This window comes from Alligator mississippiensis, chromosome 2 (assembly GCF_030867095.1).
Source record: "Alligator mississippiensis isolate rAllMis1 chromosome 2, rAllMis1, whole genome shotgun sequence".
Lineage (NCBI taxonomy): Eukaryota > Metazoa > Chordata > Crocodylia > Alligatoridae > Alligator > Alligator mississippiensis.
Genome location: NC_081825.1, coordinates 150,783,926 through 150,807,518, shown reverse-complemented (window position 1 = coordinate 150,807,518; position 23,593 = coordinate 150,783,926). Strand labels below are relative to the sequence as shown.

General features: G+C 45.9%; 1 long non-coding RNA gene across 2 annotated transcripts in view; it reads right to left on the bottom strand.

Moving 5' to 3' along the window:
- Positions 1 to 822: 822 nt before the first annotated feature.
- The window catches only part of LOC109283335 (uncharacterized), a 98,910-nt gene continuing 76,139 nt past the window's right edge, over positions 823 to 23,593 (bottom strand). For both annotated transcript variants that reach the window (XR_002090443.1, XR_002090444.1), the window contains exons 3-5: positions 13,917 to 14,078; positions 3,670 to 3,834; positions 823 to 1,810 (exon numbers count right to left, since the gene is read on the bottom strand). This is a non-coding gene — a long non-coding RNA (uncharacterized LOC109283335). The remainder of the gene's footprint in view (positions 1,811 to 3,669; positions 3,835 to 13,916; positions 14,079 to 23,593) is intronic.

Genomic DNA, 23,593 nt, shown 5'->3' with positions numbered 1-23,593 from the left:
CAGAGAAAAGCAGGATCCCTGCTAATTAGCTCCATAGTAAGTGTCTCAGCATCTATATATGTGGCCCTATTAGGCCACAGAAAACTAATAAACTCTGCGTCAAGGTAGTACTTGTGAATACTAGTACTACCCTGCTGCGGAGTTTTTTTTTACTCTGCCGCCCCACCAATGTAGATGCTGACCCAGGTGGTTGGGGCACAAGGATGCTTCAGTGTGGCAGTTGACTGCTGGCTAGCCCCATACTGGAACACCCTTGTGTCCCTGCCAGTCCCTTCACAGCATGTTGAGCTGGGTTGGAGCAGCACCAGGGGTTGGCAGGCTGACCCTTTGGCCCCCTGCCAGCCGGGGCTGCTCTGACCTGGCTCAATGTGCTGCAATCCTCATGCTCCTTCAAACAGTGCACCCAGGAGCAATAAACTCTGGCTCAATATGCACCAGAGTTTATTGCTACACATTAATTGCACATGTAGACGCACCCACAATGTACAAGGCTACCTTCCTCTATTGTCACTGTGAATAATTCTCTAGTAAATAATAATGAACAGACTGCAAGCCTTTCTATGGACCTTCTCCCAAACTTTTCTAGAGGGATCTATACCACAAATTCATTTTCGTGCCATAGATTTGATGTGTTATGGGATTAAAACTGCTTTCCCATTTCCTAGTTTCTGGGGGCCATAACAATGACATTATTAATATCATTACCTTTTACATTAATAAAAAAGAGGCTTGTCATGAAAGATGTTATCCAGCAAAACTCATTTGGTCTATAACATAATAATAATCAATATGAAGTATATGTACTTGTATAAACACAGTCTATTCAAGGAATTCAAAACACTTTATGAACATAATACAAAGCTCACATCACATTTATGAGGGATGTAAAAAATATTATTCTCTCTTTACTGACTGGCAAACTAAGATACAGGAAAAGATTAAGGATATGCCCATGTGAGCAAGGGAGTGCTGTGCAGAGATAGCCAACCTAGTTTTGCATGAACTAACTTCAGAATTGGAAGTGGTACACCCATGTTAGCCTGGCAGTGCTGTGGGAATGCAGCTGTGCTGCTTCTAGATCCAGAGCTTACAAGTGCGGAGCATCATGAGAACCTCAGCATGGTGCTGCATGCTACAAGGTAGATGTAACCTAAACCTGATTTGACAGACATTTCTTAAAAGGAAGTCTGCTGAAGAACCTACATATCCTGACTTTCTATCCTGTGCTTCAATCTCTAACCCTGTGGAGATTAACACTACAAATTACTAGTTAGGAATTAGAGTGACTTGAAGACTCTTTCTACCTGACCACTAAAACCAACACACAGGGTGTTAAGCTACATTCTCTGCCCCCCTCCCCCATTTCCAAGACAGTATTGGGAAAAGGGCTGTCCATCCCTGCTCCTGACACATATGCTGACAGCCATTAACAGGCTTTTCACTTCCCCAGTCCCCCCAGGTTCATCCTTCTTTAACATGGATCTGCAGTATTCCATATTAGGTTATACCAGTCCCTTGTACATTCATACTACCCATTTTTGCTGGCACTTCCTTGCCTGGCACCTTCTAGGATCTCATCTGGCTGCACCACATTGACATCTCATAATTATCCTGTGATCAAGTACGATACCCAATTCTCTCCTCCTCAGTCATTTCCAAATGAAGAGCTCTCAGTCGGCAGCAGAAGTTCTTGTTAGTCATCCCTACATGCTTGAATTTGTTCAATTGTTGAATTTTATCTTGTTTCCATTACCCCAATTCTCTAGGTTTTGTAGTTCTTTAGGATTTTCCAGTCAGGTTGGGCTCATCTCTGTTACGGACAGAACATTTGGAGATAAGTAAGAGCTGATGAACAATTTAAAAAATAATAATAATAATAAAGGACTGCAATCTGCCCTAGATCCAGCTGTTTAGCTCCCACTGATGCCAACTGAAAGAGGGGCAAATGGCTTTATATTAAGGGAGTTTTCAGAAGTACTCCACATTGGCTTTATTCTCTATTGAAGCAACCGGTTCCATGACCTGAGGTGTAGCCTACTGCGTGAAGAGTTCTACCAATGGCCTTAGAAATAATGTATTACTCCATACAATCATGTCCTTAGGGTGGGTGCTAAGAAAAAGGATCTTCCTCTGGGTTGGAGTTATATTATTTAGTATCTGTATTCCACTGGTGCTTAGAAGCTAAGTTTCAAAGTCCATTCTTTTAGATTACAAACTCTAAGTACAGGGCTAACTAGGTAAGGTAGACAACAGCTTTTCTACACAGTTTCTACATGGACATAACTAACTTAGTTTGAATCAAAATTATTTAAATTAGTACCATAACTTCTAATAGACTCTCCTATTTATTATAAATGGTTTACATTAGTTTAGCTTAAATTGGTGTGTGCCCACCTGGGAAGCTGTATCAGTTTAATTAAACCAATTTAGTTAAATAAATGCTAAATCTGTATAAACCGCCTGAAAAAGACAACTTTGACCTGCTTCCCCACTATCCATAAATTTATCAGTCTGTAAAAAACGACTAAAAAGGCTTGTGTGTAAAGTGTGTAAAAAAAAAAAGAGCTGTCCAAACTGCAAGCTTGTTTGAAAAAATCCATTGTCAGAATGAGGCTGAATGCAAGTATTGATGGATGGACAAACAGAGCAGAGTAGTGCCATCTAGTGTCTGAGCAGGAGTGCAGCTTAGCATCAGGGCTTTGTGATCCACAGGAGCCTCTGTAGATAGAACCCTTCCCATCCCCCAGCCATGTGCTGCCAGGGCATCCTGTCAGCCATTGTCTGCCTGTAATGCTACTCACCCAGAAGGCAAGCAAGGCCTGGGTTTTAATGTTTGGCTGTCAGGTCACTTTTGACTGGTATAAGTGATACAGCCCCTGGACAGCATCCCTGGGTGAGCTTCCCTTCCCAACAGACTGGGCTAGCTGGTAGCTCACCTGGATTGGTTTGCTAATGACTGAGACTATTTGGGTCCCATTCCATGTTTAATTATTACATTCTTCTCTAAAGCTGTGTACTTATCCCTCTGTGGTGAAGTTTGTTCACCTTAGAACACCCAGTAAAAATGTATTTTCCCAGGTTTCTGCATGGGGGCTTGAGCCAGATTTAGAAAGTTGGTGTTAGAACCCTAAATTTGAACCTGGTCCTTGTTACTGCTGTCCAGGGCCTGGTAGAAGGGTTACATTTACATTATGTAAAATGTGTGTCAGTAAAAAGTTTATTTGTCAGTAAGAAAAAATTGGAGGGGGGTTGGCATAGAGAAACTAATTGGTTTACCCTAGGTTACACAGTAGATCCAGTGGCAGAGCCAGGAACAACATCTAATTCTCATGCTATTCAATACACGCCCTTATCCACCAGTCCATGCTACCTCCATAATAAATGAGAAGATGAAGGGTAGAGATGCATCTTAACTGAATCAGAGATGCATAAGCTTTCATGAGTGTAATGGGGCCCCCACCCCATTACTAGGAAGGCTGGGAGGTTTAGGGTTTGCTTGCTGTCACTGCTACCCCACCCTTCCCCTTTACTTTTTTTCTCTGCTCTCACTCTAGCCACTGTGGGAACAGCCTTTCCTGTTTGGTTCCCTAAGGTAGCACTCCCTCTTCCTCCCCCCCCCCCCACTCTCCCTCTCTCTCTCTCCCTATACACCCACTCCTTCCCCTTTACCTTTATCGTGTGGTTTGAGTTAATTGACATCCAGGTGTTGTTTCAGTTCATGCACAGGCTGGGGATGTGAACAAAAGGGCCATCGGGTCCAGGTGCAGATAGAGCCTGAAGACTCGACTGGTGGAAGTGAAGAGTCAGGTGATCCAGAGCACACTGCATAAGCTCCTATCAGAATCCAGAGGGAGAGGCTGACTGTGGGAGCCACCAGGAATGGAACTCTTCCTGGGACCAAAGGACCAAAGCCTCAGCTGTGGCAGGAACACTTAGAAGGAAACCCAGAGTAAAGGGGGTCTGTGGACCCACACCAAAAGTGAGATAAGTATCCTGTGCATATTCTGGGTGGTTGTTTTGTTTTTTTTGGGGGGGAGGGGGCAGGGTTGACATAGAGCCCACCAGTCAGGGATGAGGTAAACCCCTGCAGGAGACTGCTGTGTGCTGGGGCAGACACTGGCATTGTATGCTCTTCATTTTGTTCCCCGGAGGACCAGGCTGTGGCTGAAGGACAGACTGGGCCACAGAAAGGGGTAACTGGGGGACACCCTGAACTTGAAGCTCAGCCGAACAGGCAGAGAGTAAGATCTGGAATATGTTCTGGGGCCACTAGCGGTCAGTGAGTGAATATTACAAATTCTGGAACCTGGGGTCGCAAAGCATTACCAAAGCTGAGCCAGGAGCCAGCAGCCCTGAACAGTGAGCCCTAGAGGGTGGGAATACTGAAAGGGAGGAGAGAATGAAGAGTATGGACAGTGGGAAGCCTCTAAAGGCAGGCACTGTCAAATCCCAATTTCAGATTCAAGGCCTTATAGGGTGGTGGCAGAGACCAAGATGCCCTCCCCAAATGACCATCAAAACTTTAACGTACATAGGAGCTGAACAGCACTGCCCCCCTGCTCGGGGCTTCCCAGTGGAGTTCAGGGAAAATGGTGGAAGCTCCTTGGCCTCAAAGCACAGCCAGATCAAATGATCAGTGCTTAACATCCTATATGGGCTGTCAGCACCACCTTTGGCCCAGGGGAGGCTTGACAGATGTCCCTGTCAGCCAGTCCCAGCTCCAGCAAGGGATTGTCAACACTGTACCACGTAGCTGATGGTCATTAGTCACCCAGAGCAAAGAGAGTGCCCTCAGGTGGCACCCTTATTCAGAACATGAGGACCCACACCATTTCCCCCAAGCATATGCCACTTCTATACTGTGTAACAGCAATTATGGCTGACAACCGAAACTGCCAGGGGAAAAAAAAAACGGGGGGGGAGGTTGCCATGGTTAGTCTAAGGTGCTGGCAAGGCACCCAGGGGGCTGGGAAACCGCTTCTCAGCTGACCACACTGAGAACCATATTTGGGGACCACCCTTCATGTCAGCCTGCAGTAGGAACCATAGGCAGATACTGGGCTCAATCCTGCTTCAGCCTGTAACTAGATCATCAACTCCCCTGGGGCCACCTTCATCTTAAGAAAGTCATACTCTCACCAAGGAGCTGCTGCAGCTCATGCTGCACAAGGTTCCATTACAACAATGAATGAAATCATGGCCTGTCTGTCATTTGCATTGTGCTCTAAATTATGCCCGTTCAAGGTGAAAAGCACTCTATATTTTAAACAATGTATTATCAGATACCAAAGCAAAATGTCAACATATGATGTACATTAAATATAATGATACAGGTAAGCATCTTGTACCATACACTGTAGTTTTCTGCTGTGAATCTTTTTCAACTAGGCTATCTAAAAATCACTAATTCTCTATAACTACATGAGATAGTTAAAGTAAGATAATTATACAGTCTCTTGGCCAAATTCAGAGATGGTATATGTGGAGCAATTCTGCTGATTTCAAGAGAGTTGCACTCACAGCATCACCAAAATTTAGCACCTTGTTTCCTCCTCTCTATTAAAACAGGTATGTATTAGGGGTGTGTGAAGCAGGCCCTATTCAGTTCAGATTTGGATTCATCCTGAATCAGGGACAACGATTCTATTCGTTGATTCAGATCACTGCCTCCGATTCAATTCAGCGGAATCCGAATCTGAAGATTCAATGCTGATTCGGAGAATCAACAATTCAGGCATAGACACAGCTTTAAAAGTTTTTTCTACATACCTTGAGGTACCAGTATGGCCCGTGAATGTTGCAATTCTGGGGCGGATGGAGAGTCCCACAGGGTGCCCTCCACGTGCTCGGTAGCAAACCCAGAAGTGGACCAGAAGTACAAGAAAAATAATTTAAAGCTGTGTCTATGTCCAAATCGCTGAATCTTTCCAAACTGATTCAGAGGGTTCCAATTCGATTCAGAGAGATTAAAGGGTCCTCTGATTCAATTCAAATTCGGAGATTTGGCCACCAAATCGGACCACATCTCAGCTGAATTGAATCAGGGACCGAAGTTTCACACAGCCCTAGTATGTATATTAATATATTGATATTTTCAAGTTTGCTGAAGTGGGATACCAATTTTTTTTTGTTTTCTTTTTAGGGGGAAAGGAGCAATCATTAAGATGAACCCAAGGTAAAACTTGAACATTCCACAACTTCAGATGTGGATCTGATATCTGTAGTCATTTGAAAAACCAAAGCACTTTATCTCAACACCTCTCAGCTCTGGAAATGTTAAGATCCAGATAAGACCTCTGTGCTCTGAGCCCATCACTAGGTGTTTCTTTCTTTCTTTCTTTCTTTCTTTCTTTCTTTCTTTCTTTCTTTCTTTTTAAAGACCTGGTCAACAAACCATTTTGGTCCATTAGTTCAGTCTGTCTGGCTTAAGTGCAAAAATAGTCATTTCTTAGTCTGAGCTTTAAAATAGCTCCTCCCTACCTTGAGCAAAATGTTTCCAAGCTGTGAAAGATGTTTATTTCTTGCTCTTTTTTTTTCTTACTGTTTAATTTTGGCTTGAGTAGGCGATGTGGTCAAGGATGATACAGCCAGGCACAGGAGTTCAGGTCATATAGCAGCTCTTGGAATGGTTATAAATACCTACATAAGAAGGAGTTTTATCTTTTATTGCACTAAAACAGTTTACTAATTATTATAAACATAGGGGCAGATTAATATGTGTAATAAAGGTAAATAGATTGAATTTCAATTAGCATGGGTTTATGGAGAATAGACCTTTTCAATCTAACTGGATACCTTTTTTTTAATGAGACAGGATTGTAATCTGTCTAGCACAAGTCAGACAAATTAAAACCCAAAATAAGATGTGAGTTAACTATGCTGATAATCAATTATCGGAACAACTTATCAGGGTTGTGGTAGATTTCCTGGCTGTCAACATTTTTAAACCAAGGTTGGGTATTTTTCTAAACGATTACTCTCACCCAAATGGGTGTTATTTGCAAGAAGTCCTGTGTTATGCGAGAAATCATTATAAATGATTGCTAGTTGACTCTTCTTGACTTATAATTTATGAATCTACTAAAATAAAATTTCAGAACACAGAAAAGCTTAAGTCCAGCTCACATTAGAAATGGAGCAAAATTAAATCTTCTCTCTAAAGACCCCATCAAACTAAAAGTTATATTGACATTGTTCTGTCTTCTAAACAGAGCTCCGGGAATACTTTACAGCAAAAAATGTTTGATTCATTTTCCTCTTTCTCTGCAATTTTTTTTAAGGAAACATCACAGTTTTTAATTATTTGAAATAATTTGCTGTGTAACTCTAGCCAATAACTCAATATGAAAATTTGAGTTGATATTTTACATTTGCATTTAAGTTCTGTTGGTTAACTTTAATTGGACACCAATCAGATAGAACATTTCAGTCCCTTGTTTTGACTAGCATACCTCTTAGATTCTTAATACAAAATCAAAATAATTCCCATTCATTTTCTCTGATACTTAAAAATCCACTGATGCCACAGAAGTTCCTATGAGGAAGAACATTTGCTAAAAAAATGTATTAACACAACATGGGTACAAACACAGGGAAAGCAAATGCATTAGAAATCTGAATGAAAATGTTCTTAGTCTTCACTTGGTTTAATACTAATAAAATGTTGTTCATCATAAGCTTAGTTTATCTACATGGTGGTAGATAAATGGTGTGGTTCATCACAGTATTAAACCACATATTTCCAGCCGTCATCATATTTACTTCCTAATTTGTTAGACCAAAACCAAAACCTTAGCGTTTTGTGTGTTTTGGCTCTCTTTTGATACCTGTCCTCTGTTGAAACTGATTTTATGCAAGCTGTATGAGTCACTAGTTGGAGATAGGAAAGTATCTAGGTATAGCACTTTGACACATAACCTTCTGCTTGTTGCCAGCGTAGGCTAACCATCTCATTTATTTCTATATGTACATGTGGTAGGTGACTCAGACCTACCAGTTTCCAAGGACATCTGGAGGAGGGATACATCAACTTCTTACACCATTTGTTAAGGCTTCTTTCCCCACATACTGTACAGCTGTTATTTGTTAAAGGCAGTGCCCTCCAAAGGTTCAGTTCATTCAAAAAAATTCAGGTGCATTTGCTGACAGAAGTACCACAGCAGTCACAAATGTATTATATACAGGTACATTTGGCTGATATATCATTCTCAGTAAATCCTCTGACAGCCAGTTTTTTTAAATAAAGCTTCTTGTTCTTTCAGCATACTAATGAACTCCCAGCGAGGGAAATCTACAATTGTATATAACAAATTCAAATCATTAGCAGCTTAGAGCTGAGGGGTAGATTTTTAAATGTATAAATAGAAAATAGAGACCCAAAACTCATTGCATTCTGATGCAATTTGGACATCACAGTATCCCAGGGACTACGCAAATCTCCTTTCAGCATTTTCTCCACAGTATTATAAGTACATTTGCCTACAGCCTCTAAAGCTCCTATGTTACAAAGCCACTTTCAAAAATCTTACAGGTATTTATTAAATCATCCAACACATACACAGCATTATGAAGGCATTTTTGCAAGGGAACCTTTTAGAAAATATTCCCTTCAGAATACCTCAAGTGAATTAAGGTCCAACTAGTTATAAGAACTATAAATTTCAAATTTCATACACAGCAATACTTATAACTTCTCTTAGATAGGGTGTACTTACACTGAAATCATAAAATCATAGAAAGTTAAGGTGGGAAGGAACCTCAGGACCTCAAAGCAGGACCATCCCCAACTAGATCAGCCCAGCCAAGGCTTTGTCTAGCCGGGTTTTGAAAACCTCCAAGGGTGGAGAGTCCACTACCTCTCTGGGTAATCTGTTCCAGTGTTTTACTACCCTTCTAGTAAGACAGTTCTTCCTAATATTTAACTTAAACTTTCCTTGCTGTAACTTCAGACTGTTGCCCCTTGTTCTGTCATCTACTACCACTGAGAGCAGTCTAGCTCCATCCTCTTTCAATGCCCCCTTCAGGTAGTTGAAGGCTGTGATTAAATCCCCTCTCAGTCTTCTCTTCTCTAGACTAAATAAGCCCAGTTCCCTCAGTCTTTCCTCAAAAGTCATGTCCCTCAGCCCTCTCACCATGGCGGAGCCCCAAAAGGGTATACAAGGAGCTGCATGCACAGCATGTGACAGAGACAAAGGACAGAGAACAAATAAGAAGCTGGGGATGAGGAAGAGCTAGGGCGAGCTACCCAGGGGATGGTTCCAGGTGTCCTGAAGAGCCCAAAGACTCCGCCGTCAGACAGGAGTGGCAGTGGGCCATGTCCCCAACTCCTAGCATCGAGAGAGCAGGGCGAGCTTGTGCAGGCGTCACTGCATGGAGTGTCCAAGAGGGACTGGGACCTTGGGAGCTGCTCAAGGCAGCTTGGGTCTCCAACCCCAGCATGAGGCCAGCATCAGTGCAGACGCTGCTGCACGGTGAGTCATTGACAGGCTGAGGGCCTTTGGAGGGGGCAGAGGGTGGCTCAGGCCCCATTCCCCGCTGCTGGGTGCGAGGGCCCATGGGGAGTGCGGGCTCTGCAGCACAGCGGGCCTGTACTGGAGCCCCAGCCCTGGGCACACATGAGGCAGCTCAGGCCCACAACCTGCTGAAAAGGCCGAGGCATCCGGGTGTGTGAACGAGCCACATACCCCACGTGGGAACTGAAACAGAGCACCCACTACAGAAGCCACTTGCCTAGCTGGGCACGAAGCACCGGGAATCCTTGCTGGACCCCTACTGCCAGGAAGCGTGAGTTCTCGGGTAAGCGGTTTCCCATGGGGGAGGGACACAGTGGATAGCCCCATCAGAATGGATTTAGGCTAGAAAGAGAGAGACTCCTCTAGAGGAGGGGGTATTTTGGAGCATTTATTACTTGCTTGTTGTGTTTTCTATTTTGGAGAGTTTATTAACTGTTTATTGGGGTTTAGGTTGTAGCCGTGTTGGTCTAAGGATATAGGCAGACAAGGTTCCTTGGGTGAATTTGATATCTTTTATTAGACCAACCCAAATGGTTGGAGAACAGTTATTAAGCAAGCTTTCGGGTTCAAAAACCCTTCGTCAGGCTAAGGAAGCTTCAGCTCCTGGAAGAACACACAGCAACTGCTGAAGCTTCCTTAGCCTGACGAAGGGTTTTTGAACCCGAAAGCTTACTTAATAACTATTCTCCAACCATTTGGGTTGGTCTAATAAAAGATATCAAATTCACCCAAGGAACGTTGTCTGCTCTTAACTGTTTATTGTACTTTACATTTTGGGGGTGCTTACCCATCAACTGCTGGGACATACTTATCCTCTGAGGATTCGTGGGCAAGGTTTCTCTTGTGGGTCTTGGGCACTACTATACTTACCTGTTCTGTTATTTGTTGATTTGAATGTATTATATGTAAATATTTATCTTTATCACACATCCAGTTTATTCTATCCCCTCCCCTTTTATTCTGCATCTGAATAAACAATGTATATAGGTAAGATACTGTGTCCTGGTCTTTCTCTATAGAGGCACTGGAGAAGGGGAAGCTGCAAGCAAGCTGCAGTTTCCATCTCAGCACAGACGCCTTGCTGACCATCCCCTTCTATTGCAAAGGGGGGCACACACTCAGGTACACCTGGGTTACACATGGATAAAAACAGAAGCTGCAATTCAACAGCCAGGGGAATGGCCAACAGTGGTGATGAGATGGTGAAGCAATCAGGCTGGAACTGTGTCAAGGGTAATTTGGTAGAGGGCAGAGTGGTGCCTGCATCAGAAGTGGCAGCCTACCTTAAGAGCAGGGGTGGGCAAAATAAGGCCCGTGGGTTAGATCTGGTGCACAGAGGGACTTTGTCTGGCCCCCGGCAGGTCCCTTGGTCCCACCTGGCCCAGTCACCACTCAGCCTATGGTGCGTCCTGCCACCCCTTGGGCACACACTGGTGCTGGGGTGTCTTCCCAGCTGGACTGCATTTCTAGGCAGCTCCTACCCGCTCTAATTAGTTCCATTGCTCCTAAAAAGTTGCTGTCCGCAGCCTTAATCATAATTTCTGAGCTTTTCAAAGAGAAGCTGACCAAACTATTGAAGGTCACCAGCGATGTCTGTTCCTCAGTGCTGCCTCTCTGCTTCATCAACCCTTAGTAGGTACCAGAGTGTGTACTTACTACTTCTTGTAACTCCTGGCTGTTACCATAGGCTGTCCAATACCCGTAGTACATCTCTTCCCTCCTCACCTCCTCTGTTTAGCCAGTTGCTCTCAACAGAAAAGGTGGGAGGTATTCTCCAGTGTTCTCTGATGTTCGCAGTGGGAGCTGCCAGATGCTGAATGCTTTTGAAAATCTGACCAATTTATGTATTGAACTAAATGGGTACAGACAGATGAAATATCTGGATCAAATCTCTTACCCTTCACCCTTCAAAGATATCAGTAAGCATAAGATGCAATTATGCTTTTTGGGCTTACTTTGAGCCATAACTCTATAGAAGTCCGATGGGAAAATTCAGAAATGGTCTTCCCTGAATAAGCACTACCACAGAGATACCAAGCCTGAATAGACAAGAAAACTAGTGTAATGATTGGTGAGCTAGGATTCAGAAATCCTCTGTGAGGGAGGTAAATGCTATTTTACCAATGAAGAAAACAGAGAACACCCAGGAAGCCTGTGGCAACCTCTGTGAAAAAGTCCTGTATAGAATGACTTTAAAATGATCAACTTTGTATAGGATTTTTTAAATATTTCATAGAATTACATAGGTAATGATATTCCTACAGTAGATGTTGGTAAGGCATTTAGAGAAAAAAAAACCTCTATAGAAAGTTCTCATTTAAAATCTATAGGTTTAGAACAAGTTCTAGAAAACTGATATTAAATAGAGGTGCACCGATCTCTTATCGGATTGACACCAATATAAGGAAAATTGAAAGTGTTGGCAAATCAGCTTTTTTTGGCTGGTGTGGCTGATAATGTGGCCAATAAATGCCCCTTGCATGCCTGCAGTCATAGCACAGCATGCAGGCAGCCAGGAGTGCAGCCCCACAGTGTGGAAAGCAGCTGGATCTGCTTGGTAAGTCTGTTGTGAGGGAAGGGGCGTGAGGGGGGCAGGAGAGACCCCCACAGTGAAGGAGGGAGTGGGGCTGGAGCAGGTGCTTCTCAGCTGGGGTGGGACACAGGACGGAGCCATGATCAGCTTATCCGGGAGGTGTGGCTCCAGCCACAGCATGCACTTTGGGAGGGGTGTGCCCCTGGATTTGCATGTAGGGCAGGGGAGGCTGCCATTGCAGGCTGGGGCCAGGGCTGCCACCAGCTCTTCCCAGTGAGGGGCTGGGCTGCGCTCAGGATGGGCGGCAGCAGTGCTGGAAGGGAGCTACAGGGGGGCTCCGGCATATTCTGCGGTGGCTGCAGCCCCCCCTGCAAGACCTCCTCCCAGCACTTCCTCTGCCCACCCTGAGTGCAACCCAGACCACTAGCTCTCCATTGGGAAGAGCATGGTGCTGCCCCTGGCCCCAGCCTGCAGCAGCAGCCAGCCCTCACCCCACACATAAATCGAAGGGAACACGCCCCGCCATGCTCTCCTGGGGTATGTGCAATGGTGGGAGCCACCTCCCCCTCCCCGTGCCTCCTGTAGGAGCCATTCGCAGCTCCGTCCCATGCTCCACCCTGGCTGTGCAGCACCTGCCCCTGCCCCAGCCCCAGCCCTACTCCCTCCCTCCCTCCCTATGGAGGCCTCGAACTGCTCCCCCATGCCCCTTCCCTCCCCCTACAACAGACTTACTAGCCAGACACTGGTCTCCATGCTCCCCGGCCACATATCAGCAATCAGATCGATATCAGCCGATAGGGCTACTTAAAAATTGGCTATCAGTATTGGCCCAAAAAATCTCTGTCAATGCACCCCTAATACTAAATTAAATTTCTATATCACACTGTACATTTATTGCTATTAGATTCCAGAGGAATTTTCCATAAGGGAGTATTGGGAACATTAACTGAATTGTCTGATTCCCTTTATTACGCATTAATAGCAAAAACATTATTTTTTTCCATGAAATTCCTAGCTAGTTCTGTAGGCCTATCCAAGCCTGAGCCACGCTGCTGAAAGTTTAGAGTTCAGACATGGCCGATGAAGAATGATTAGGGGTTTTACATGTGCACACAGAGGATTTTGTTCTGAAGGTGGATTCTAATCAATAATCTTTTTTGCTTTTGTAATAGTGGATCAGAGGAAGGATGAAATATCTGCTTATACTGTAAATGGATATGCAGAGATGACAGCTGATTTAGAGATTGAAACAAAGGGAGAGAACTATTTTATACATCAATGTGAATTATTATTTTTGTAGCATTTCAATTCACTCCGGAAAACATTTTGTATTGTTAAATTCTAATTTTGTCTGAATATATGAGTCAGCAAAAAATGAAGAAAAAGGAGGTTAACATTTCTGGTTGACTAGAGAAATGAAAGAAGTAGCTCAGTAACACCCTCTTGTGGGCACACACTGAATTAAAGTGATCATCACTGTTTGTGCAAATACAACTCTGACGTCCTTTCCAGGACAAGATATTCTTCCTCTTCAGACTCATCTATGTCCTTTAACTTTTCTGCCAGAAAATACAATGCAATGTAGGTATGTGAATGTTTAAATCAATACTTGTCTGTGCTTGGTTCTTTTCTATTAGCAAGTTCTATTGGCAACATAAATATAAACTAGATTTTTCATTTCTTGGTTCTCTTCTCTTTTTCTTCTGCCATTTTTATTCCCCCCCATCAGCCCCATAATGCTTGCTTTATTTTTTCTCTTTTGCTTCCACACCCTCTCAAATTTCTTTTCTTCCTGCCCTATGTTAAAGTTCTCTGCTCCCCACTGCAACCCTGGTGTCAGGTCTCAGCCAAGCCCAGAGTTTGGTACTTACCAGCTAGCATTGATCTCCTTGTTCATGGCTCAAGATAAGACTCTCTTCAATCCTATATCTTCAGGACTCATTTCCTCTTTTGGGGATAGATTTTTCATTTCTCTTGATGGAGCATACATGCCTTTATTGTAACTTCTTAAACTACCGCAGGTCCTGGAAAAGCTGGAAACAACATAAAACTAAGAATTTAATGGGAGCTGCAACACTAAATAACTGGCACAGTCTATCCTCTGCATTGTGCCAGTGTAGATTAACTCTAGTTGGTACATTCAGGGCGCATCTACACACGTGTTTTAATGTGCATTAGCCTATTTTAAAGTGCATTAAAGCATCACTAAAAAAAACCCATGCACTTTCGCTAATGCACATTAAAATAGGCTAATGCATATTAAAGTGCCACTAAAAGCCATGGGCTCCTTTACACATATAGGGAGGCTGCTCCAATGTGCTGTAATTACAGTGTGTTAGAGCAGACTCGATTAATTGAGTCTGGTGGAGCTTGATAATTACCGTGCTCCAGCAGGCTCCAGCATCACATTTATCAGCATCCCTGTGCTGAAAAGCTTTTGTTCAATAAACTTTAATTAAAGTGCCCCCTGCTGCCATTTTTCAGCACAGGGACACTGATACACATGACACTCTGGGCACTTTAATTAGCATGGCTCTCAGATTAAAGTGTGTCCCCCCTTCCCCTGCAGCACATCTATAAATACTTCTGCTCTATCTTAATCCACATTAAGCAAAGAATAATACACATTTTCCCAGTACCTCCCAACAGAGGGCACCTATACACGAGCATGGAGGCTGCTCTTATGCACTGGAATTCAAGCACGTCAGAGCAGACTCGATTAATCAAATCTGCTGAAGTATATTAATTGCTGCACACCAGCAACCTTCTGTATCTTGTCTATCAACGTCTCTGCACTTAAAAATAGCAGTGAGAGTGCTTGAACTAAAGCTTGTCAAATGAGCTTTAATTCAAGCACCCCTACCACCGTTTTAAAGCACAAGGATGCTGATACAGGAGACAAGGAGGTGCTTTAATTAGAGCAGCTCTCAGAGCCACTCTAATTAAAGCACCACCCCTCCCACCCCTGGACCACCTGTAAAAATGCCCAGAGGTACTAAATTTAATGTGTATTAACTAAAGTGCATTAATATGTGTGTAGATGCAGGGTCTTATCCAAAGTCTTTTAAAGTCAGTGGAAAGTTCTGCACTGATACTATTGCTCTAAAATATAAATTCACTCATACCTAGTATCTCAAATGCGCATCCATCCACCCACTAGATTGAAATTAGGATACAGTATTACAAGTGAGGATCATGACTATCTTGGCCATCTTAAAGCCTACAACATGGTACCTATCTGGAAATAAAACTAATTTCTGCCTTCACATTGTTAAACAATGATCAAGATGACAATATTTTTTGATAAAGGGCATCTGGCTGTAACGAATGCACCAAGTATCTGACTCAATCCACTTGTCTAAACTAAAAACAGGGAGTAAGTTATAATCATCTTGTTTTCCAATGAAATCATCATCTACAAGCCACAACAGCAATTTTTAGGCTGAAGTTTTCCAGCATAACAATTACTGTGGGTATTTCCAAATTTTATTCTTAAGGCATAGTATCTCCATCTCAAAAGAAAACTGTAATTCATTAAAAAAAGATGTCTGGTAAAAAATGGATTAACTGGAATAATGACAATGACGACCTGGATCCTACAGTCCATTAAACAGATTATAATACAACTGGTGTTTGTGTGTGAGAAATGTGCATCTTACTCAGTTTGATGAAGCCCAAAAAACAAATCTGTGTATTAAATAAGAAGGTGTGACATTTTCTGACCAATTTTTCCCCCCATTAAAAATGTAGAGACAGGTTAGTTAAAACATTCTGTGCATTCATATCAATTTACATGAATTTTTCACTTAAAAATAGCTCAAGATAGAGTTAATTTAAATATTAAAAAAAAAATTCATGTTATTTTTTGTTCTGAAAATGTTTTGGTTTGAAATTTACTTTCATTTTATTTTAAAGATGTGCTTAAATAATTTCACGCACACAAAAAAAAAAAAAATGGAAAGGATTTGTTTTATCCCAAACCTTTTTTTTCCCCTTGTAATTTTTTTCTATTCAAAGGGTCCCTCCAAAATGGCTTACTAAGAGCCAATTTCAAATTTAGCCAGGAATATAAGAACACAGGGTGCCTATACATGAGCAGACTCAGTTAATCAAGTCTGCTGGAGCGTGGCAGTTGCTACTCTACAGCAGCCTCCTGCATCTCGTGTATCAGCATCCCTATGCTTAAAATGGCAGCAGGGGTGCTTGAACTAAAGCTTGTCAAACGAGCTTTAGTTCAAGCACTCCCACCACCATTTTTAAGCATAGGGCAATTGACACACGAGACATGGTGTTGCTTTATTAAAGCAACTCTGAGAGCCGCTTTAATTAAAGCACCACACTCTCCCCCCACCCCTGCAAGATGTGTAAAAGGTGAGGGACAGACATTACACATAAATTGGTTCAAGTGATCAGAAACTTGTTTAAACCTGTAACAGAACAGAAGTTCAGTGCACATAAACCAGTTTTAAACTGGTTTGAGATAAATCTGGTTGAATGTAGCTTCAGACTTAACTGCTTTGGGTCAAACTGGTTTATGCAATGTCTGTACCAGACCCCTTGCTGGTTTAAGTTAAACCAGTCTGCCCCAGCATCCCAGCATGCCCTTTGGGCTGGGCGGGGCTCTCTGCTCCAGCCACAGGGCTGACCCCACCCCTCTGCTCTCTAGTCTGAGCAGTGACCAGCCCTAGCAGAGACACTGGCAGGCATGGCTCCATTAAGGCAAAGTGGGCAGAGAGGGGGTTAATTCTTCCCTCCTTCCCACACTGCATCTGGGGTCAGCCTGTCTACTAGGGAGAAGAAGGGAAGGGGCTGCAGCAGTGGCCCCTAGAGTTGGCATACCCTGGCTGCAAGGAAGGGACAAAGGAAAGAATTAACCTTTCTCCCTGCCCCCTTCACCTTAATGGGGCCATGCTGGGTTGGTTGTCCCACAGGATGGGGACGTGGGCTCTGTTCCATGCATGCTGCGGGTGGGGGGAAGGGGACTCTTCCCCTCCTCCTCCCAGGGTTGAGAGGGGAACTCTGTGAGGCACTGGATGGGGACTCTTTCTCCTCCTCCCCTTCCCCCTGCCGCTGTGGGGCTGGGAGGGGGAGGGCTCCATGTGATGCTGCCCTAATCCAGAGTGGGGGCAGGAGAGGCTCTGTTCTATGCTGGGGGGAACTCTTCACCCTCTTCCTCCTCCTCCCCCCAGAGGCATCAGGAGCATGGAGCTCAGTTGGGCAGGGTGTGGGTGTGAGGGTGGGGAGTGTAGGGACCCCCAGACACTCCCCCTATGACATGCAGTGAGAGAAGGCAGCAGGCTCCAGTGTGGGGCTTCCACCACTGTGAGTGCTGGAGCTACAGGTGTGAGGAGCAGAGCCCCAGCAATGTGGCAGGCTCCACTCCCTCCTGCTATGCAGTGCTGGCCAGAGCCATTCCTGCACTGGGGACGAGCGCCTTGACCTCCCTGCCTGCTGCTGCCGGGCAGGGGGGGCTGCACACCATAGGGGGAGTGTATGGGGGTCCCTACACCCCCCACCCTGCCCAGCTGAGCTCCATGTTCCCACTACCCCTCTGGGGGGGGGGGAGAGTTCCCCTCTGGGGCTAGGCTGCATCCCATAGAGCCCCCCCTCCCACCCCACAGCGATGGGGAAGAAGCCTCACAGAGCCCCCCTCCCCACCTCACCACAGTGGGGCTGGAGACAAGGGGTGGAGGAGAGAGAAGAGCCCCCTCCCCCCCCAGCACCAAACAGGGCCCCCTTCCTGGCCCCATGGTGAGGGAGAAGGGGGAAGAGTTCCCCTCTGGGGCAGGGCAGCCCTGTGTGCCTGGATTGCTCCTGCTGGAGCCTGGTCACACCCCACTCCTCAGCTCAGCTTCCTTGTGGAAGGGAGGGCTGCTCTAGCACACCCGGGCTTCTGGCTTGAGCCTCTGAAGGCATGTGCCTGCATTTCCTGAATAGAAAGGGAAAATGTATCCACTTGGAAACTGATTCACTCTCTGCAGGTTAGACTAACCTGCAAAGATTGAATCAATTCAGGCTCTGGCTTTTTGACCACCTGTCCCTAGCCAAAGTGCCTACAGGGATATAAGACCAGAAGGAGCTTGGATCTTTGAGTCCACTTCCCTGCAACTGCAAGCAACAATATAAAGGCCTTATTATACCTTATGTTGTGAGCCACACAAGTGTCGATTGGTGTTAGTGCTAGCTTGGAGTTTGAAGCAGTCATAAGCTTACTCTAGAAACCTTCTTTAACTATCCCCCACCTGCTCAGCTGTGACTTGCCGTTAGAGGCCTAGTGACCAGGGGCAGGGCTATGAGCTATAGTTGTGAGTTACCACTACAGAACAGGGATAAAAGTTTATCTTGGTTCACCAGCCGTCCAGATAGGGCATAAGAGATCCCAGGACACTGGAGGACTTCAATTTGGGCAGAACATCTATGGGGAGTGGCCACACCTTAGTGAAACAGGAGCTGGGTATTGCAAATCAGAGATAATTGTTCCCTGGAGTAGTGTAACTTTGAGCCACATAATGAGGGCTTAAAACCACTTTAAGGTGTCAATGTGTGGCTAATCCAGGGATTAAGAGGTCCAGGAACCACCCAAAATTACTGTGTAACAAAGCCATAAGAGGCGTTATGCACACAAGAGTCCACAAGAACCTCTGACCCCTCCCACACACTACAGCCAATGAAGTACCCTTCAAAAAAATCTTTCTTACAAACAAAATATTTACTACAAACAATTCCAGTGTGTCCAAGACAACAATGTGCCACAAGGCGAGAGCAAACACCCCACTTAGCATACCTAATACTACAAACCAAAACTTTAAAAACAAACAAACAAACAAACAAACAATAGTTCTTGTCAGTCTGACGTGGGGAAAATTACTTCCTGGCCTCATCTCTGATGACCATTTTAATGCTGTGCATATGATAGAGACACCAGAGCCAGGCACTGAGAGTTTTCTCAGTTTCTCTTGGAGCATCTAGTCTCCCATCTCTGTGGCCAATCTCTGGTACCTCAGAGGAAGAGAAAAAACAAAACAAATTGAAGTCAAGTCATAGATGACGTATGGGGGTGGGGGCTCAGGCAAAGCATGTGCCCCCACAAGATTGGCCGCTGCCGCTGGCTTCTGTGGGCAGTCGCTGCTCACCACCCCCTCCCCACTGCCACCAGCTTCTGCAGGCAGTTGCCACTTGCCACCCCATCACTGACGCCAACGCCCACAAACTGTGCCCCCCCAGTCTCAGAAAGCACCAGTAACCCATGAATACAGGTTATGCGTTTGAGGAAGGAAAAAACGCCCTTCCTAATCCCTACAGGTCAGCAGCAGAGGTCCTGGAGCATGGGATTGATTGCTTAAATACAATATATAATAAAAGTCTGGTGCAACAAGGGGAGGATGAGCAAGGGAATCTCAGTCCACCCCCAGGCAAAGTCTCACTGAGTTCAATGAAGCTTTCACTGATACCAGATGAAGGGTTTTCAGTGAATTTCACCTCAATGCAGAGAGCTAGGTATAAGGCACAAGGCCCAGGTATCATAAAACCCCCAATTCAGCCCTATTAGAGGGCTTATGCATTGCAGGGGTGAATTTTACTCTTTACAAGAAATAATGTAGAACCTCAAGTTAATTACTGGACAAATTCTGACATAGTTAAAGAGATTCTAGACCAGGATGCAGCACTCATGGAAACTTGTGGCACAGGAAACGTGTGTGTGGCATGTAGCAGATCAGGGAGGGTACAGGCAGCACAGTGGCAGATAAGGCAGGAAGCAGAAAGCAAAGCAGCAGATCAAGCAGGGGAAAGGGATTGGAGTGACACTCAGGGATGGTGCAGGGCTAACTTGTGGCACAGATGCCAAGAAGTTTGGCTCCCACTACTCTAGACATTTACCAGCAGGGCAATTAGCAGCAGTCACTGGTGAGGGGAACCATCAAAAGGAGAACAAGTGGCAGCAACTATAGTATAGGGGACACAAAAGCAGCTGAAGTAGGCAGCCATCCCTCCCCCCAGGAGCCCTTTTGCATGTACCACACAATTTGGGACATGCTGCCCTAGCTCTTTACATATATGTTAAATTATCCATATCAGCCTATATACATTTTATCTATATATGGACCAACATGATTTATTTAACATATTTTATTTACAACCTTCCCCCCCCCTCATTCATAAGAACAAAAAACCTTCTCCACAGCAGCCTCTAGAAAGTTCTGTTTCCATTCTCAGCACAAATCTTCTGCACTGAACCATTCACTTCTTACTTTAAGACAGCTCCACAGTGGGATATGGAGGGGCCTGCAGTGGAACGGTCCAGTCTCTCCCCCTAATGCCCTGGGGATGCAGTTTGGTGGTGGTGGGTTGTTGTTGCTCTCCCTGCAAGCTGTGAGTGTGTGTGTTCCTGAATCCTGTTTTTCCAATAAAGATTAAACTGTTTAATCACCACACTGGTCCCTGCCAAATGGTGACTTGAAGACAGAACCCCAAAGGCATGGATGTCTGAGTGAGTACCCCATCCCTGAAACCCAGTGGCCAAGAGCAAACACTATTGCTTCATTCGCCCCATCAACGCATACAAAGGTCAAAAGCGCAAGCTCAACAAATCATGTATTGGCCTCAGATGAATGCCCCCATTGAGCAATGGATTACAAGTTGTACACCTTGTTGAGCTCCAACCCAGTACTCAGAAAGATCCCATGATCTCACATGAGATCCCGAACCTGCCTTGGCTAAAACTAGCAGTGGGCATTTTTGACCTACGGGGACAGTCTTATCTGATAATAGTCGACAATTACTCCAAGTACCCTGAAGTTTTGCACCTGCCCGACAAGACAGCCAGCATGGTAATAGCCAAAATGAAGTCTGTATTTGCTTGCCATGGCATACCTAAATAAATTGTTTGTGATCATGTGCCATTTGCAGTCACATGATGAAATAATTTGCAACTGACTGGGGCATAACCATCACCCACTCTAGTCTGGGTTATCCACAATCTAATGGTCAGGCAGAATGCATGGTTCAGACCATCAAATCAATGTTTAAGAAGACATTGCAGGACAGCTCACATATAGATGTGATCTTGCTTTACTCAATCTGCGGAACATGTCCATTACTGGTCTTAAGTATGCTTCAGCACAGCTTCTGATGGGGAGACTTTGCACAGTACCCTCCCCGCTACAACAGCAGTCCTAACTCCTAGACTACCATGAAATGCCTCCCACAAGTTGTGGAACCTTCAAAGGTGCCAAAAGACACACTATGACAGCACAGCTGCATTCTTGCTACCTCTATGAAAGGGGGAGAAAGTAAGGATGCAAACAAGTACAGGTGGGATACCAGCATCCATTATGACAAAAAGGGATGAAATGCATTCCTACATGGTAAAACCCCCCAGCGGTAATTTCTATAGGAGGAACAGAAGTCACCAAAGGAAAGATTACTCATCAGTACCAGCAGAACAAGTTGATGCACCTCAAGAGATGGCAGCAGAACAAGCCTCAGAAGTAAAACCAGACCCCCAAGAGCAAGAATCTTGTTACATTTCAGAGGATCCATCAGTACCCACAGAGACACCTGATGGCACCATGCAAATTAAGAGTGGATGTCTGGCAAAGTTGCCTGTGAAGTACAAAGACTATGGAATGGGATAGTGGTAAAAGCTAGACCCCATTGGTGAGCTGAGTGCTAGCAACCTCTGGCTCCATGATCCCAAAGTATTCTGAGTTAAAGTGGCTACTGATGAACATTCAGCTACTTAAGAGGGAGCTCCCAGAGTAAAGAAGGGGGATGTTGTATATGGAACGTACCTTTAAGGGGCCTACAGGTGCTGCCACTTACCTGGAGGCCCGTTATGGAGGTGACGGCCACTGCCTCCAAAACCTCCAACTGCTGCCGTGGAGCTTTGCCCGGAGCTGTGTGGCCAGCATCTGGGCAGCAGCGGCAGTGTGGTGGTGGCTGGGCAGCATGCAGCTATCCCCAACACCACCCCACGCCATGCCACTGCCTCTGGCTGCACAGCTCCAAGCATGGCTCTGCGGCGGCAGCAGGAAGTTTTGGAGGCAGAGGCAGTCACCACTGGCACAGGTGGCCACTGCCGCTTGCATGTGGGGCCACCTGTGCTCAGAGCCTGTGGGGCCGCCCATGCTCACAGCCGTGCTTGGAGCTGTGCAGCTGGCAGCATCGACACAGGGTGGTGGGGCTGGGAATGGCTGCATGCTGCCCGGCCACCACAACCCCGCGCTGTGCCGCTGCCGCTGACTGCACAGCTCTGAGCATGGCTCCACGGCAGCAGGAGGTTTTGTATGCAGCAGTCATCACCGCTGGCACAGATGGCCCCACAGGCAAGCAGCAGCAGCCGCCCATGCCAGCAGTGACTTCCTTTGCCTCCACAACCTCCCGCTGCTGCCACAGAGCCGTGCTCAGACCTGTGCAGGCGGAGGCAGCGACGCGGTGTGGGATGGTGATGGGGATGGCTGCGTGCCACCCAACCACCACCATGCTGCCGCTGTCACCTGGCAGCCAGCCACACAGCTCCAGGCAAAGCTCTACAGAGGCAGCGGGAGGTTTTGGAGGCAGCGGCCATCACTGCCATAATGGGCCTCCAGGTAAGCAGCAGCACCACGTGCAAGGCCAAGGACCCCGCCAACACCCCCATCCCTCGCCGGGGCTGCAGAGCCGGCCACAGAACTGTGCTCCAGCTGCATGCCAGCCTCCATCTCCCCCTCCCCTGGGCAGCCGGCCGGGTGGCATGCGTGCAGCCTGCACATGGTGGGCACCACCACACTGTGCCCCGCATCACTTGCCTGCAAAGCCCCCCGCAGAGGGGCACCCCTGACCTCAGCCGTTGGCCCTGCTCCTGAGAGGGGGCACAGGGGCACACTCCCCCTCTTCTTGATCTACTCCCCCAGCACCTTCCCTTTCCCCCACCCTGCCCTGCCCCTTGCCCCCCCCACACACTTACCTGCTGGGGTGGGTGTCACTGGCTGTGTCTGCATGTCTGTGGGACTGGGGGGGCTGTTGCGAGGGGCATCAGAAGGGCTGTTGAGACTGTGGGGGGGTGGAGCATGCAACACTGGGAGGGGCTGTGGGGGGGCTTTAATTTTTATAACAGATTTTGGGTTTTTAATCAGAGAATTTGCAGTTTTTAATTAGAGAAAACCTGGATCCCTGTTGATAACTCATGTTCATCTCGAGTGACTCCAAGATCCCTTTCTGCTGCTGTGCATTCCACCCCCTCTCACAGGGTCTCTTTCTCACATCAACAACTTATCCTGCCCTGCTGTCTCTTGGAGTGGCTCCCGTAGGTCATAGGCTTTATCCAGATCATGCCTTGGGTGGCAGACCAAGGGCCTTTCCCATGACCCTCACCTGGGTAGTGGCCAGCCAAGTTCCTGACCTGGGCCAAGCTTGCCTTGGCCCCTCCCAAGGCAGCTTTACATAGACATACATAAACACACACTGGGCCCCTGATTCCATGCACTGGGCTCTCAGCCCTCTGTTCCCCCTTTCTGGGGCTCCACACCTCTCTCAAATTGCTCTCCAGGGCTTGGCCCATGTGCTGCCC